This window comes from Sminthopsis crassicaudata, chromosome 2, assembly GCF_048593235.1.
Source record: "Sminthopsis crassicaudata isolate SCR6 chromosome 2, ASM4859323v1, whole genome shotgun sequence".
In the NCBI taxonomy this organism is placed as follows: Eukaryota; Metazoa; Chordata; class Mammalia; order Dasyuromorphia; family Dasyuridae; genus Sminthopsis; species Sminthopsis crassicaudata.
In genome coordinates, this window is record NC_133618.1 from 161,120,997 (window position 1) to 161,139,681 (window position 18,685).

At 34.6% G+C, this 18,685-nt stretch overlaps 1 protein-coding gene and 1 non-coding gene across 9 annotated transcripts in view; both read left to right on the forward strand.

Annotated features, from left to right (window-relative positions):
• SNX5 (sorting nexin 5) overlaps positions 1 to 18,685 on the forward strand; it is a 40,822-nt gene that overhangs the window by 1,645 nt on the left and 20,492 nt on the right. The gene's annotated exons all lie outside the window — the stretch shown is intronic.
• Positions 9,771 to 10,015, forward strand: LOC141559267 (small nucleolar RNA SNORD17). The gene has a single exon (XR_012487329.1). It is a non-coding gene; the product is annotated as a small nucleolar RNA SNORD17 (small nucleolar RNA).

Consider the following 18,685-nt stretch of genomic DNA (forward strand, 5'->3'; position numbering starts at 1 on the left):
GTTCCCTGTGATGGTTTCCCTAAGATATAGTTAAAATTGTTTCAAAGAGGATGGGAAATATGAGAGGCTATGAGTTTGATTGTAACTATAATAAAAAATCTGTGAAAGACATTCATTATTGTCTCTTGAAATTTTTGCCTTTGGCGGTTTTTTGGGTTAATGAAAACACTAGCTTTTTTCTTTTTTTTTTGGCTATGAAATAAATGTTGAGAGCTTCTTAGTTTTTGAGAGTTTTTTAGAAACAAGAATTGATCTTGGCATCGTTCACTTTGTTTTGTCCTCGATTTTAATTCCTCCCAAGAAGAACTTTGGCCTTCATATTGGGAGGATTCCAATAAATTTAAGAAAAATTACATACTTCATACATTGCATAGTTGTTTTTTTTGTTTTTTTTTTTAAAGTGGCTGGTACTTGAGTTGAATTACACCTTCCATTGTCAAGGATTATGTACACTAATTCCCTTTTTCTGTACAAATGTTGAAAATGATGAAAGAACTTAATGTAGGTAAAACTGGCCATTTTTTAAACTAAAGACTTGGAATAGGAACTATCCCCTTTTCTTTTTCTTTTTTTAATTTTTTTTTGGTTTCATTTGCTTTATTTAAAAACAATAACAACTAGGACACCAGTCAAGGTAAACAGCACAAATTTCCCACTGTAGGAAGTCTATGGGATGATTTTCATGATTTAGAGCTCTACAGGGATTAAAAAATTTTTTTTTTTAATTATAACTTTATTATGGGTAATTTTTCAACATTGACCCTTGCAAAACCTTCTGTTCTAACTTTTCCCCTCCTCCCCACCCCCTCCTTAGATGGCAGGTAGTCCAATACATGTTAAACATGCTAAAGTATATGTTAAATCCAATACATGTATGCATATTTATACAGTTATTTTGCTGCACAAGAAAAATTGGATCTAGAAAGAAAGAAAAAAACCCCCGAAAAGGAAAACAAAAATGCAAGCAAACCATAGTTATGCCCTCTTTCTGACCCTTTTACTCCCAGCCCAGGCAAAAACATGACAATTTGTATGTGGATTATAATATGCAAAATCTTTGATATTTTGGAGCAAAGGTTTTTTTGGGGGGGAAGGGGTTAAGTGACTTGCCTAGGATCACACAGCTAGGAAGTAATACATGTCTGAGGCCGAATTTGAACTCAGGTCCTCCTGCCTTCAGGGCTGGTGCTCTATTCACTAGGCCATCTCAGCTGCCCCGCAAAGATTTATTTTTTTTTTTTTTGAAGTGAACATGTGTAATCATTCCACTAGCACAAGAATTGTAGTTTACAATTTTTAACAGTTTATTTTTAATTTTTATTTTCAGTTCCAATTTTTCCCTCCCTTCATTTCCCACAACCATGGAGAAGGGGGGAAAAAAAAGATTTTATATATGTGAAATCCACTAGTTTATAATTGAAACCCTCCCTTGAACCTCTTAGTTTGTGATTTTTTTTTTACTATGTCTTTCCTTAAATTTACATGAAATATTATCAGTGCACTGGAGACTATTCATCCAAAATACTAATGTAGGACTTGAGTTGGATGTCTCTCATCATTGCTTAATGATCACCTTAATGTTCACTTATGACTTTATGTTAGTGTTTACTGAAATATTAAGTCTTCCATTCATTAACCTTCTATAACTGCAATTTTGGTTGTAATCTAACATAAATTCTCTACGGGTAAAAAATACTTTGGCAAGTATTTGGAAGTGAATTGGAATTAAGTCCCATTATATGAAAATTTTCTTTAAAAAAAAATTGTGACTTTCCCATTAATAGTAGGCTTTTATTCTATGGATTATTGAGAAATTTGATCTTATTGGTCAGGTTTCTGCATTTTTAACATGACTTTTTGGCTCAAATGAAACAGAGCTTGATTATTTCAACAAGAAGGTCATTGTTTCCTGTATGAGTTATTGAAATGCTACTTTGTGTGGCAGAGATTTTAGTTTGGTGTACATTTTGTGTGTGTGTATGTTATGTCCTGAATAAAATTATTATGTCCACCCCACCCCCTTCCTTGTAGTTAGGATTGGGAGAATTGAGTCAGGAAAAACCTTGACCCTCTGACCACTTTAAATACCATTGTGTCATAAATTCCAGGTGCATTACCCCCCTCTGTTTGAATATTAGCCTTGCCTCACTGTCTCCTGCCCTTTACCTTCTTATCTTAATTCCTGTCAGGATTAAGTTATGATCCATCCTTTCCTGGAATTATGGCTTGTCTGTCCACCCAGTGTCCCTGCTCCCCTTATCTGCTTTTGTTTCTTCTATACATATAGTGTATACTCAGGTTATATATTCTGTTTGCAAACCCTAGTTAGACAAAACCCTATGTAAGTTTCCTGCCTTAGTTCCTCAGGGCTGGAATGATTTGGACATGAGTCCCATCTGTTTGGCTATCCTAAACTCTCCACATTAAAAGATTAAAAACCAATCTCTGTCTTGCCTCAGTTTCTCCGGTATATGGCAATAGGTGTAATAAGCTGGTATTTTTTGTGGGCATGTGAGAGTCAGGATTAATAAGTGTAGTCTTTCATGATTGTTTTTGATATTGTATGAAAATTAGCCACATAAATATTTAAGGATGGATATTTTGTCATCAACTTGTTTTTCTGTAGTTTTCCTTTTCCCCTTCTCAGTTTATTTTATCTCTTGAGACCAGCACCTAGAAATCTTAAGAATTCTAATAAGGAGGTGTTTTCTAATTACCTTACTTAAGATCACTGATATTTTAAGAAAGCCAACTTTTCAACTTTGTCTTTTTTTTTTTTTTTTGCAAAGGAGTGGAAGGGGAAAGTTCAGCTGACATTGCTACATTCCTCGGTTTTCTATTTCCTGTTTATCTTATTCCAGGCCCCTTTCCTCCCCCCAAGTGTTCAAAGAGTTCTCCCAATTTCTCTGATCCTCCTGACCAACTTTGTAGAGAGGATAACTGGCCTTTAGGAAGTGAAACTGTTTTTGCTTTTTCAAATAGTCCTAGAGTTTGGATGAAAAGATAATTGTAGCAACTTTGGTTGCCCTTTGTATTTACTATATAATTGTTACCAATTGGATTGCTTAGGGAACATTGGGCTTTCTATTTGAATATTTTAAAACTTAACATTTTAATTTTTTGCTTTCCTGTTGTACTTGCCTCAATCATTATTAGAAATATTATTAAGATGACAATATGCTCATTATAGCAAAGAATAAGAAAGTTGCCTTTTCATTTGAGATCTTACATCAATAATTTGTTGTATGAGATTGGACCAAATCTATTTTGATCACTGGATGTACCCTGCAGGTTGTATTTTCAATGAAACCCATAGAAGTTCCCATGATAGACATAAGCCTCTTCCTTAAAAAGTGATCTCCACCACAGATAGAAATCCCAGGACTAAGTGGCGTGTTTTAACTTTTCCTAAGCAAAAAGTTAAAGTGCTGGATTTGCCATAATCAGAAACCTACTTTTGATACTTACTAGTTGTGTTCCATGATCAAGTCATTTAACCTTAGCCTCAGTTTTCTTTTGAATTAAATGTGGGATAAAGCTCATATTCATTCATATTAAATTATTACTCATAAAGTTGTGAAGGTGAAATGAGATAATATGTATAGTTTTGGGGGAAACTATTAATTTAGATATCAATTATTAATAATTTTAATATTTATATACATATAAGTATATAGTTATAAAGGAATTATGTTCCTGTAAGACAGCACATTTAAAACTAAAATTTGAGCCTTAGTTATAATCATAATAGGAAAAAGCATTAATTTATATTTAGTCTTTAAATTTTTTGCCAACATTTCAAGAAAATAAAATGACTGGCAGTCCCACAAAAATATCGTATTGACAAAATTACCTCACTGAAAACTAATATGTGCAATCATAAGCTTGTTTACTACACTTTATTCCTCTTTGTTGCTCCCCCTAGTTCTTAGTTTTTGCTTATTAACCATTTACATAGCTGTTTTTCCAGGAAACAAGGGATTTGAAGTAGTTGGGAGCAGGTTCTTCTATATTGTCAGACTGCCTTTTCTGGATTCTGTTTTGAGGGATTCCTTAGACTACCTTTGTAGCTCTATAATCTGTATTTAAGACTAATGGCAAATGGTCAAATTTTGTGTTTTGATTTTGTCCTGTTAATCTTTTTTTCCCCCTCTTTCCACCTCACTCTTCCCCTTAGAAGAAAAGTCAAACAAACAATGAAAGGGAAAGTGTAGGAATAAGAAAAAGAGCCTTCAGAGCTACATTGGAACAAAATTTAAAATCTAACCTAATAAGACTTTTTTTTTTTTTTTCAAGAAAGATTTCTTAGGAGGGCTCTGCGATAAATGTTAACGTTCTGTGAACAGCTAGTGTTGTAGAGAGAAGAATAAAAATGATACTGAATGGGTGAGAATAATTTTTTCCTCTAAAAATATTATATGCAGCGTTTTTTCACCTTTATTTTTATATTCGTAGTATTTTATTCCTTCATAACCTCCTAGACACTAGTGTTTATAGATTCTAGCCTATATTTAAATAGTTTAGAAGATGCATATTGCTTAGAATGAATGGGAAAACTGCTATTTTTAAGGATACATAGGAGTAGGAGGGAAAGAATCAGAACAAATTGAGATGGAGCCTAGCCATGACATAGTTTCAACACTTAATCCTTTTTCTCCATTATTCTCCCAAAACAACCTTAGCAGATCAACTCTAATCCTCTCTTGGGTGAAAGTTTGGATAGGCAGTGACTAGCACCTCCCAGATTTGGAATGTTTGCTGGGAAAATCTAAGGCCCTTTACACCCAATGAATATCTTAATTCAGCTGGTAAATACTTAAACTTATATCTTTTTTTCCCACAGTTTTTTTTAATCAAATGATTGTCAGATACAGGCAGTAAGTTAAAATCTTGGACATGTTGTTGACCGGATTCCTTTGATCTTAAAGATTCATCAGGTTAATGATCATATGATCTAGATGCTATTAATGTTCCTTTATATGTTTTCCTCAATTGCATTTTGTCTGTTTGAACTAAAGTTCCGTGAAAAATCTGGTAAGCAATTTTCTTTTTAATAAAATGGGTCATTTTCCCGCTTTCTCTATGTTATATCCAATATCTTTATTCCATATCTTCAATTCCTTCTTCCCCAGATCAGCATTTATGTGTTGTAACATATATTTTAAACCCTGTGTTCATGACCAAATTGGTTTGACACTACTATTCTAATGAAACTTCTCACTTGGAACTGTTGAAGTTCATTTTTAGTCTCCCTGATTTCCTCTTTCACTTTCTTATCTGTCATTGACACAACTGCCAAAATCATTTTCCTAAAGCAAAAGATGTAGGTCTGAGAAAGTCACTTTCCTGCCCTAGAACCTACAATTCCCTATTATTGCCTTTGGGATAAAATGAAAATTCCTCAACTGGGTACCATTTGAAGCCTTTTGCAATCTGGCTGTGGCCTACTTTTTCTAGTATTGTTTCATGTGTTATTCTCTAGCCAAACTATCCTGTTTTCTGTTCTTTATTCTTCTTGACATTCTATCTCTCAGATCTTTCCTTCCTGGAATGTTCTCCCTCTTTATTTTTGCCTTCTAAATTTCTACCACAGTATAAAGTGTTTAAGGATAAGGGTTGGCTTTTGGTTTTTCTTTGTATATTCAATGCTGTAATCAGTCAAGAATTTAAGTACCTACTATGTGCTAGGTTCAGTGCGTACAAAAGTAGATGCTTGTTAAATGATATTGAGCCTCTTCACTTTCCAGACAGGAAACCTTAAGGTCGATTTCAGATAATAACAAAGTTGGGATTTTAAAATCCATGCTCTCAGATTCCAAATTATCTTGTTGAATCATACAACATCACCCTTTGTATATTATTATTTTTGGGTTTTCTATTTTACCTTTTAAAAAAAAGCTTATAGATAGGTGGTCCAAAGTTACTTTTATAAAAATTACATATTAAATGATTTATCAAATATAGTTTAAAAGGTCAGTTTATTTATGAAACTATAGACAAAGATATGTTAAAAGGACATTGTTGTATTTTTTTTTCTCGAATTTCTAATACAAACTTTTGTAGACGTCAGACTACTGCACAGAGGATTTTAACTTGGCATCTGACTTTTCACCGATTTTTATTTAAATGTTTTTTCAGTGTAATTACTTTCCTTTGTAATCATCTCCATTTCATTTTATGCTTTTTACTCGTGATACTGAGGAATCAGTAGACTTGACTATACTGCCAAAGGAGAGCTTGTTCCAACAATCAGACCTTTGGACTAGCAATAGTAGTTTCTTGTCCAGCAAGTTCTCAAAAGTTGATAAGAGTATTGCAATATTTCATCTTACATGCGTTTTTCTCACTTTAATTATAGGCTAGAGAATTAAATGTAATGTACTCCTATGGGACAATAGAGATTTGAAATAATGGGGATAAATACATCTCACAAGTTCCATATGGACTTAAAGTTTTGTTTGAATCATTAAGTTGTAAAGGTTGACCACTTGGAGAAGCAAAAGCATCATTAATTTTGTGATGATGAATGAAGTGGGTTTTTTGTTTGTTTTTGTTTATCCTATAATTTGGTCAAGAAAAGTTCAGCTTTTCCATGTAACAAAAAATACTTCTAACATTTTTTCATTTTAAGATGATTGTTAATGCAGAGCCAGATGATCTACATGAACTTAAATGGAGGTTAAAGATGAAAATGAAGGGGAAAGTATTTAGATCTGACTGAAAGGTTAGATCTAAAATACTTCAAAACCATCTTTATTGTTTTCTGGGTAAAATTCAAGAATTCTTTTCATAGTTGGATATTTAACTAGAAACAAACAAACCCATTACTTGCAACAAGAAGGAAAGCAGCTCAGCAAATCTAAAGTTTAAGATTAATTGGGTCCTTTTTAATATAGAAGGATTACTTGACTACCATTAGATGCACTAATTTTATAATTATCTGAAGTTTATTATACATTTAAGAAAACCAACAGATTCATAAGCAAGAAAAACCTTTTCTTTCTTTTTTTTTTTTTCCTCCCAGAATAAATTTCTGAAGAAACTGAAATTTTTTAATGTAAAATGATTTGGCTCACTCAGTTAAATGTGAGGGGGAGGCAGTAAGAGGGATGGAATCTAATGCTGGAAGCAATAAGGAACTAGAGAAGAATTGAGGGATTGATGGGCTATGGATTATTAATTTTAAAAATTTGGAAGGGCTTTTGTGTGGAAGGTGATTAGCCTTTTTATGAGTTCTAAGCCTGAATTAGTAGTACCTGCTGTGAGAGGAACTTAATTAGCATTTTTTAATTTTAAGAACTTACTTTCTCTTAGAATTCCTTTTGTTAATTCTGAAAGAAGTTTAGGCCTTTCATCATTGATGTTTCAAGGGAAATTTAGATGAAACAATCCCTCTTCCAAGGAGCTTACTTTCTAGTTGTGAGACCCCAGAGGTGTTGAGAACAAGAAAGGGGGACCAGTTTGGCTGAATTTGAAGAATGGGGAAGGGAGTAACTTCTAATAAGGATGAATGATCAGTTTCTGGTCAAGTTTTCATGAAGGGCTTTAAAAACTAAACAAACTAAAACTTAAAAAAAAGAAAAAAAGTTATATTTGACATACTAGTGACCATACAGAATCACTGGACATTATTGAATTAGGGAAATGATTTAGTCAGATCTATATTTATGGAAAATCAAATTGTCAGTGTGATTATAGAACTGGTCACCGCTAAAATGCCTTCCAGTTTAGATTCTCCAATTATTCATGATTCTTCCTTCTTTCCTGATCACTTTGTTTTGAAATTTTTAACCCATGCAAAATGAAGTTCATGCTGGAGGTATTTCTTTAGTGAGGAGGAAGTGCTAAAAATTTCTTTTCCAGAAGGGAAACTGATGCAAACTGGATCTTAGTTTTAGAGCTGGAGGGAATCTAAGTGGACATCTTCCAAGCTCAACCCTCTGATGGTCTTCCTAGGCTTCTCTCAACTGCCTCAAATCTATAATTGAGTTACTGCTTACTGTTGACACACCCTAAATATCTATGGGGAAATAGTGAAACTTGCTGTCTTAAATAAGAGGAAGAAAGAAAAGGAACTAATGAATATGGAATGTCACCTTGGAGGCTTCACTATTTCACTTGGATAGTTAATTTATTTTAATGAACATGTGAATTTTTTGTTATTCATAACTGCATAATATGATTTAGCATCTTTATATTTTCATTTTAGCATGCACTGATTCTAAATGAAACCTTAGTGGATAGAGACCTAATTTTGAAGGAATTACTTGCCTATTCCCGATTGCTCCTTTTGCTCTTTTTTGTGCTAACATGACAACCTTAGAATTATTGAACTAGAAGAGGCCTTAGAAATCAAGGAACTTGTCCAAAGTTCCTTTGGATATTGGTAATTGGAAACCCAATTCTAAGCTTTCCTGGATGCTAGTTCCTTGAGGGTAAATTATGTACTTAACTTTGAATTGGACACAATCCGAAGAGGTAATTATTTACATGTTTATTTACAGGAGCATCTCAAACCTCCTGACATGGCCATGGTCATTTGGCTAATAGGCATTGGAGACAGCTTTTGACTCTAGGTCTTTCTGGATCCAGAGCCAGTATTGCATCTGTTGGTTGGTTGTCTTTTCTTCTGAAATGACATCAGTATATTAGAGTTACAAATAATCCCTATGAAAATTTATTTGTAGTAGTTCCTCTAACTTTGTGCCTTTCATGTTTCTTTTGAGCTAATTCAATTCTGCTTTGCTCATAGAGAACAGCACCTTCTCTGATAGGGCACTCTGTGCTGGGCAATCCTGGGCCAGTTTTTTGTGTCAAACAGTTGATTCTAAAGTTTTTTTTTTTTTTTTTTTTTTTTTTTTTTTCCCCTTTGATAATTTTTTGATTCTAAAGTTCTTAAGAGAGACCTTGAGAGTATCCTTCTATGACTTTTTTTTTGACCACCTTGTGAGCGTTTGCCCTGTGTGAGTTCTCCCTAAAATAATCATTTTGGCAAGCATATATTTGACATTTGAACATTTGTTGACCAGCCCAACAGAGTTGCGTACTCTGCAGTAGAGTTAGAATGCTTGGCAATTTAGTTTAAAAAAAAAAAAAAAAGGACCTTGGGATCTGATATTTTATCCTGTTGGGTGATCTTCAGAGTTTTCCTAAGACAATTCAAATGGGTAAGTGGATAAATTCTATTACCCAGAGATGTCCAAATTGATAATGAAATTGACACATGCATTGTCAGAGCTAGCTTGGTGTTTGGAGGCTCAGAAAGAAAGTGTGGGAAAGGAGAGATTATTAATCTGACTACCAAATTGAAAAGCTGCAGAGCTGTTGTGCTGACCTCATTGTTGTATGCCTGTGAAACCTGGATTGTCTACCAGTACCAGGCCAGGAAGGAATGGCTTCCATTTGAATTGTGTCTGTTATGTAGAATAGGGAAGAGTACTATATTGGGAATTGGAAGAATTGAGTTCAAATTTGAACTATGCTATTTATTATCTTTATAACCTAAGGTAATTCACTGAAACCCTCTGGGGCATTTGCTTCCTTATAGTAAAATGAGTGCATTGGACTAGGTAACTGTTAGGATTCCTTCCAGATCTAGATCTGTGATCCTATATCATACTGGGAAAGAATTTACAGTGTACTGGAGATGTCAGGTCAATCTATGTAGGTGAAGTGATTTTTAGCTGATTACATTCCTTTGAGGTAGACTAAGACAATGTTTATTCTTTCTGTTTCCACACTTGGATCTGTGTCCTTGGCTTGCAGCATATGTGAAATGATGATGAAGTTTATCCATTCTCTGAGTGTGCTGCTCTACTCTTCCTGCAGTTCTCAGCTCCTGTTCTAGGAACTGGGTTATGTGACCTTCAGATGCCCTCCAGGCTTGCAGTGTTCTACTGTACATGGCAGGTGTGTTTGGTGGCCATACTGGCAGGAAGGGATGGTGTCAGCAGAGGTGGAATCTTTTCTATTTAGGGTTCCATCTTGCCAAGACGAATGACTGGTGTCTGATCACATGCTGCAGCCTAGCCTATTTCTTTGATACTGGCTTACCTGCTGAGCTATGGATTATGGGCACTCACATAAGGCCTTTGTTACACCTTTGGATACCACCGACTCATTAAGATACAGTTAAAATGAGAGAAGGGACTTTTTAATGTTTGTATCTATGATGCTTAGACATGGTAATAAGTTCTTGTTGATTAATGGAAAGAAATGTTTAGAGGCTAAGATGAATTAGTGGAGAGGGAATGTGGCCTGAATTCTAGTGCCATCTCTGCTAACTTACTGATATATCTTGGACAGTAGTTCCCGGAAATATTGCTGTAAGTTGCTTGTTATGCTTTAGTAAGTTTACAATAAAATTGCACAACTGCTATAAATCTAGTTGATTTTTTAACTTACTGGTTGTAGAGGGGGCAGTAAAAGAGGAAATAAGTCATCGTTTTTGTTGGTTTATAGAATATTTTGGTACAACTGTTCAATTTGGGTATCAATTTTTGGAAAACTTACATTAAAGTTAATAGTAATTGTCAAATGCAGATTTAGATTTTAGCAGAATTATCCATTTTATCTGGTTTTCTAAGAATTCAGGTATATAATTGTTTAGGAAATCACTTATTGCACTTTTTTTTTTTTTTTTTTGATAGTGGAAAAACAGAAGCAATGTTGACTTAAACACTAACTTTTTCCCTCCACTATGATTTTGAGGTATAATTTGGATCCCAGTGTAGAAATTGTCAGTTCAAATCCAGCCTCTGACACTTATTTCTAGCTGGGTGACCCCGGGCAATTCACTTAACTTAAGTTTGCCTCAATTTCCTCATCATAAAAATGGGAATGATAATAGCACCTACCTCCCAGGGTTATTGTGGGGATCAAATGATATGATTGTAAAGTGCTTAGCATAGTGCCTGACTGACTGTAAAGTACTACTTAAGATGTTAACTATCATTATTATTTACAATCTTAGATATTTGCCTAAGGCATTAAGATTTTGTTAGTTGCCTACTGTTACATAGGTATTAAAAACAGAGGGAGGATGGGTACCCAGGATCACCTCCTCAATCCAAGACTGGCTACATATTCTGAAGCGGTAATATTTCATTATTAACAATAATTCATTTATTAAGTACTTTAAGTTCTCATACCCTTATGAGACAGGTAGTGCAAATATTATTTGTTAAAAAAAAAAAAAAAAACTTAGAGAGGCTCCCTTATTAATAAGGATAGGTAGAGGCTCATTAAACCCATGTTTCTTTTAAACAAACCTAGCCTTTTCACAGAACCAAATCATTGTAAAGCAAATTTCATTTTCCTACAGGAACTACTCTTTAATTGGTTTTCTCTTTAAGGTCAACATTGGTGAATCATAGATTTAGCCAATAATATGCCATAAAAGAAAAGAAATAACCATGACAAAGCTCTATAATTGTTTTCAATGTTTCAAAATCTATAAAGTGGTTGTTAGATTTATTCTTAGAGCCTTGATATATTTTAACATGCATTTTAAGCATATTTTAAAAATGTGATACTGAATGAGAAATTGGACCCAATAAAGAAATTGATAGATTTTTTTTTAAGTGTTTTTTTTTTTTTGTAGTGGTAGGGGAGGTGCTGGAGCATAATGTCCACACTTTTGATTATATCAGTGTAGGACTTTTCTGCCATCTTTTTTATCTGTAGTTTAGTCTTAGATAACTGAGGCACACTTACTATTTTTAGCCTTCCCCCAAGATTACTTTATATTGTATATACCTTATATTACAATTTTTTGTATGTTATCTTACCAAATAAGAAGGGAGTTCCTTGGCTTTCTTTGCATACTCACTGCTTAGTACAGAGTCTGACACATAGTAATTATTTATTTAAAAGTTTAGTGGTGACACAACTAGCTTACATTTATCAGAAGTAGAACTTGGACTGAAGGCTCTGTAAAGGACAAGGAAATTCCTTTAATTTCTGTGCTATGCTGTTTGGTACAAATAAATGTTAGAAGAATGGCCTGATGTTCTTCATTTCATGTAAGTTTTCTCAGGTTTGTCTGAAACTATCCCTTTTATCATTTGTATAGCCCAATAAGATTATACCATTCTGTGCATGTATTTCTTTTTTTTTTTTTTAATTAATTTTATAATTATAATTTTTTGATAGTACATATGCATGAGTAATTTTTTTTTTAACAACATTATCCCTTGTATTCATTTTTCCAAATTTTCCCCTCCCTCCTTCTACTCCCTCCCCTAGATGACAGGCAATCCCATACATATTAAATGTGTTACAGTATAACCTAGATACAATATATGTGTGTAAATCCAATTTTCTTGTTGCACGGTCAGAATTGGATTCCGAAGGTATAAGTAACCTGGGTAGATAGACAGTAGTGCTAACAATTTACATTCCCCTCCCATTGTTTCTTCTCTGGGTGTAGCTACCTCTGTCCATCATTGATCAGCTGGAAGTGAGTTGGATCTTCTTTATGTTGAAGATTTCCACTTCCATCAGAATACATCCTCATACAGTATTGTTGTTGAAGTGTACAGTGATCTTCCGGGTCTGCTCATTTCACTCAGCATCAGTTCATCATGCATGTATTTCTTAAGCCATTTCCTAATTGTTTTCAGTTCTAAAAAGAGATACGGATGCTACAAATATTTTTTGCATATGAGTTTTCTTTTCCTTTTTTCTTTGAGGAATAGGTCTGGTAGTAGTATGTTATCACCAAGCCAAAGGGAATGCACAATTTAGTGACTTTTGGGACATAGTGCCAAATTACTTAACAGAATTTCTGTATCAGTTCACAGCTGCATCAATAGAGCATTATTGTGTGCTTCTACCCCCTCCCCCCCAAAAAAAATTGCTCTTTTTAAAGAAATCATCTTTGCCATATTAATGGGTGTGAGGTGGAACTTCATAGTTGCTTTAATTTGCCATTCTGGTATTAGTAATTTTGTAGCTTTATGGGCGTTGGTAACTTGAATTTTTTCTATCCTTTTGGTCATTCATGTATTAGACAATAAATAGTTCTTATTCTTTTAAATTTGAGTCAATATCCTATTACATCCTAGATATGAGAACTTAATTAGAATCTTTTTTTTTTTTTTTTTTTTTTTTTTTTTTGCAAAGATGTTAAATTAACTGTTTCCTTTTTAATTTTGCCTGCATCTTTTCCCCCTGGAAACATTTTTAAATTTTATTTCTCTACTTTGGAATGTGACCTTATATATAACATATCCATTTGGATCTTATTAATATATAGTGTGTGGTGTTGGTCTGTACCTAATTTCTGCCAGCCTGTTTTCTTTGATAGTTATCCCAGAGGTTTTGGTTGAATTATGAGTTCTTACTTCAGTATTGAGGTTTTTAGATTTATTGGAGCTCTAATCACTTCCACTGCTTAACTTTTTGACTTTTCAGTTAGTGCTAACTAGTTTTAATAATTATTATTGCTTTGTAACATCATTTAAAATCTGTTATTTGCTAGTCCCTTAACTTTTTTGCTCTGTCTTATCTTAAAAGGTGATAATCAAGTCTGACTTTCATAAACGCTTTTTTCTTTCTTTATCTTCCTCTCTTGCTAAGTAGATAACAGTACTTACAGATTATGCTTTTACAGAACCATAAGATTTTTGTAACTGGAAGTGCTATAAGAGAACCATTGGCATTTTTTCTGGCTAGTTAGAGTGCTGACATATGTCTGTACTATCAATATGAATCAATCTTCTGTGATTTGGAATTGTATATATGACATGTCAGTTTATGTCCTCCAAACTAGAATTGAAGATTTCCCAGCTATGAATCTGCTGAATTACTCCAGCAGTTTCCAAAACTAAAAAACATTGAATAAACTATTTTAGAATGATAGCAAGAATGAAAGCCAATTTCATAGAGTCAGGTCAAGTATTTGTTAAATAATTATCTACTATGTGCTAATTTCTGGGAATACAGGGAAAGGTAAAATACAAACAGTTCTTGCTCTCAAGGAGTCCACAGATCTGGGTGAGATCATTTACAAGTATGTACAGACAAATTGTATACATGGTAAATTGAAAGAACCAAGAAAGATTTCTTGCAGGTGTGATTTAAGCTGAGATGTGAGGGAAGCCCGGAAATGGAGTCAAAGAGGGAGAGCATTCCAGACTTGGCTGAGTGTATTCTAGCAGTCACATTGTTTAGTTTTTGTATTACTTTGGTTATTTATGCTCAGAGTAAATACAGAAAAAAAAAAAAGCTCCCTTTTCTCTGACTCTTTATCATCCCAGTTGCAGTGAACAGTGCTCTAAAAGTTTTTTTGTGATTCTCCTTTTGCTTAATTCATTTTTTCCCTAAAAACCTCCTTTTTGTTGTCCTTATGTTTTCTTCTCATTTTGTGCTTTGGTGTATCAGATACTATTTATATATAACCTTCTGCTACATTTTGTGTTCCTTTTCTGTTACCTATTTCAACTTTTTAAAATTTAATTTTAAAATTTAAAAATTGATTTCTCTGTGTATCCAGATAAGTCTCTTAGGCAATTTTCCTTTTTTTCCTCATCCTTGTAACGTGCTCTCCTGGCAGTTACAATTACTAGTCTGTCCTAGACCCACCAGAGTACCTTTGACCACTGTCCTCTGCAGTGTGAGCTCTACCCGGCTCGCCTCCTCTGAGGCCTTCTAAGGTCTCTGGCCACAATCTCTTGAATCTATAGCTTAATAACCGGTAGCGCACTCAAGAACTGCCACATGTAATCTTAAAAGCCTTTATTATACCTACTCACATAATGCCCTAACTGATGCCCTGACTTGTTGGTTCCCGAGTGAACACCTGGTCAGAAGACCCACGTGTTCACTACCAAAACCCTTACCTCTTTTGGCTACCCATCTTGGCTTGGCCACCCAGGCTGGGAAGCCAAGGTGCCAGGTTAAAGAGGACCGCCTGCTGCCTGCAGTGGGCTTACATAGGGCCTGTGAGGTCACACACACAGCCAATCAGGGAGAGAGTCACCCATTACAAAGCTATCTCAATATGGCCAGGATCCCGCCCAAGGGCAGTCCTAATATCCACAGAAATTACTTCCGGGCCTCAATCTCCCGATGTGCTGTGGCACCCATTTAAAGGCCCCTTACACATCCTAATTATTTTTAATAAATATTTTTAATGTATTCAGAGTTTCATTTAATGTCTTCTCATTTCCTAGTCCTCAATTTTAGGATTTTAGTCCATGTAAGATTCATGTGTAATTTTCCTATAAGATTCCATGGTCACTTCCACTCTCTACTCTCTTTCCCCCCCCCCCAAAAAAAAAAAAAGTATCTAGTTTCTCTTGTTTAGCTTTTTCCCTTTTGCATATTTTTACCTTTTAAAGGATGACATTATCATTATGGCAATTAGATTATTAGTCATTCTGCTTTTGGTAGCTGTTGTGCATGACTTGTAATCGTTATGAGTTCAGATTTTTCCCCCAAGATAGAATCAAGCAAATATAACCAAAAAGAGTAATGAAAAGGGTGATAATAGATATCTTCCAGAATCAGTGCCACATTCAGCAAAAACGTTTTTGTCATCCTGGTTTTGTTCTTGGTCTTGTAAGATTAGAGTAAAATATTATTTTAATGGAACATTTTCTGGAGTGAAGAGATGATGGTTTCCTTATATTTGTTTCCCATTTGGAAGATTGTGCATGTGCAATTCTGGATACTATATTTTAGGAAGACCTGTCATTATTTGCAGAGCATATCAAGAAAAGGATGGGACAGGAAGAACTTTAGGTACTCATAACATGGAGATGGATTGAAGTGGCTAGTGATAACTTGGAAAAGATTTGATGACAGGCTAGTTATAACTACTTCAAGTAGTTATAAAGCCATCATGTGGAAAAATTACTAGATTTATTCTTCTTGGCTTCTAAAGCTAAGCAAGGAACTAGGGCTAGGAATTGCATAGAGGCAGATTTCAGTTCCACTTACAGAGAAATTTCCTTTGAGAAATGCTGGTGTAGAGGATGTGGCTTGAATGAGTAGTTAGTCTCAGGCATTGCTTACAATTGAGAACTTCCATTGTGATTCTAAAACTGAGAAACTTAAGTTTGGAACTAAAATTTCCTGCTTATTAAATTTGCTATATGGCTATAGATTAAGTCTCTGTCTATAAAATGGGGAATGGGGGCAGGTCATAATATTTATATTACTTACCTGATAAGAATTGTGAGAAAATCACTTATAAACAAAGTGTTACATGAATGTAAAGTTGTTGTTGATTTATTACTTGATATAGATGGTTTAAGAGACTACAGAAGAGTGAAATTGTTCAACCTTTATTTTGTTTTTAAACAGTATAATCTTAACCCTGGTAAAGGGTATAAATAAGCTCAGTGAAAAGAATTAAGCCTAAATTTATGAGAGTAAGAGAAGATCCCAAAATTCTAAAAAATTTGAAGTTGAAAGACACTTTGAGGTTGTCTAGACAAACTGCCTTATTTTTACAGATGGGGAAACGGTGGTCAGAGTGATTAAATGAGTATGATGTTACTTACATCACACAGGTCTGAACTTGAACTTTGTGTTGATTCATTCTAGTTTTTTTATAACTCCATTTGGGGTTTCCTTGGCAAAAATACTGGAGTGGTTTTTACAAATGAGGAAATTGAGGCAAACAGGGTTAAGTGACTTACCCAAGATTACAGCCAGTAAGTCTCTGAAGCCAGATTTTTACTCGGGTTTTCTGACCTCCAGGCTGGGTGCTCAGTATCCTGTGCACTCTAGCTGCGCTAGGCCTTGAACTTTGCCTACAACTTCCATTATCACAACTTTTTGACCAAATGTTGGTAAAGCTGCTTTACCAGTCATTGAGCCTTTGAAAATGGGGATTGGTACAAGTGGAGATGCAGGCCTCTTCCCAGACCCTGGAGAAGATAATTGAAGATTTAGGGGCATTTGGATGTTTGTTGTATAGCAAGATCTGCTTTTGCCCTTTGAAGCATTGGCAGCATTGGTCAAGTTGTGCAAGTGAGACTTTCTTACCCAGATAAAGGGAGAATTCTGTGGGAAGGTTTTGTCACCTGATCTAGTCTTGAGAATCACAATTTTGAGAAGCCGTTTTTTCCTTCCAACCAGGGAGTTTGGATATCAATTAGCCTCCAATTCTCTGAGTCTTCTTCCCATCTTGAAAGAATCTGCACAGTCCTAGATATAGACTTAACTTTTTCTTTTTTCAATGCCTTGAGAAGATTTAAAAAACCCAAAACAAAACTATGCAAATCTACCAGATTTTATTGGTATAGGGAAAGGGGTGATCAAGCTTCAGGACCCCAGCAGGAGTTCCCCGCTTCAGCTTCCTGAACTGCCTCTTCATTTTGTAATTATCTCCTCTATAAAACTGACTTGCCTAACTGCCTTGTACTGGACTTTTGGTATTCCCAACCTTCTCAAGTTTGTATTATTAAGACAGTTATGTAGTTCTGTGACTTCCCTGAAGGTTTACCGTGTCTTGCATGTTGACCAAACTTTGCCTGCTTTGCTCTGAAATGTAGCTTGATAGTTTAGTGATAATTTTTTAAGTCAGTTAAGCACACATATACTAATAGGTAGGGGGCCTAATATCACTATTCTTGGCAGGTGTAATGTAAGAGGTTGAGTATATGAATAATCCAATTCAAAAGTGCTTTATTCATATTTTAAATTTCTGATGACATACTCTGTTTGTACATCACCTGCAATTCTCACTGTATGCTTCCTGTCGTCCCCTTCCAGAAAACTATCCTTTATAAAAAAGATTATTACCAACCAGCTCATCAAAAAAGAATGATGTAATAAGCAGGGTGCCGCACCCATCTGGTCTTTGCAAAGCAGCAATGGGGCAGTGTCTAAAAGTTCTTCTTTGGGACCAAGCTTAGTCATTACTTTTGTAGCATTCAAAGATATTTGAAGGATCTTGGAAAACATAGATGATCTAGGCCTCTATGTTGAAATAAGTTTTGTGGCGCATATTATTTGTGTATATTTGTGCTGACTTGGATCTTTTTGATTAATGCACTTCTTCCACAAATGGTCACTTCTCTTAAAGAGGAAGGAAGTGTTACTAGAAGGATGCCTAAGCTAGATTCAGTGGTGACAAATGAGCAGATCTCTGACCTCTTTAGCATTATCTTCCTTTATGGGAAGTTGCTATCAAATCTGACATCAGGTGACCATATGACTGACAAAGAGTCTTATGACTGCAGTGAATTCATGACCAAACTGATAAACAGCTAGGAATAAACTAGAACCCACCCTGAAATGAAGAAATCCAAAAGAGACTCTTCCCAGGCTATTAATGTTGAAGTTGTTTGTTGAAGCTTTTGTTTAAAAGTGTATTGAAGCTAATATTGATTAAAGAAAATTAGACCTGAAAAAGACACTTTTTGTGAGTGGTAACTAGATAAGCTTAAGAAAACTTCAAAGTTCCTTGCTACAAACTTGTTAGATGATTTCTTCTTCTTGCTTTCCAGGATTTCTCACAGAATCACTTAATTAAATATATCTCACTTGGTTTTCATGTTTTAATTTTTTTCTATCTCATTGAATTACAGAACTAGAAAGTAGATTAGTGAAGGCGAGAAGGAAGAATAATTAGAATATTGGATCTAAATTAGAAAGGACCTTAGACCATAGAATTCAACCCAAGCCATCCTCTCTATGGTCATATTCAGCAAGTGATCCCCTTGAGGGT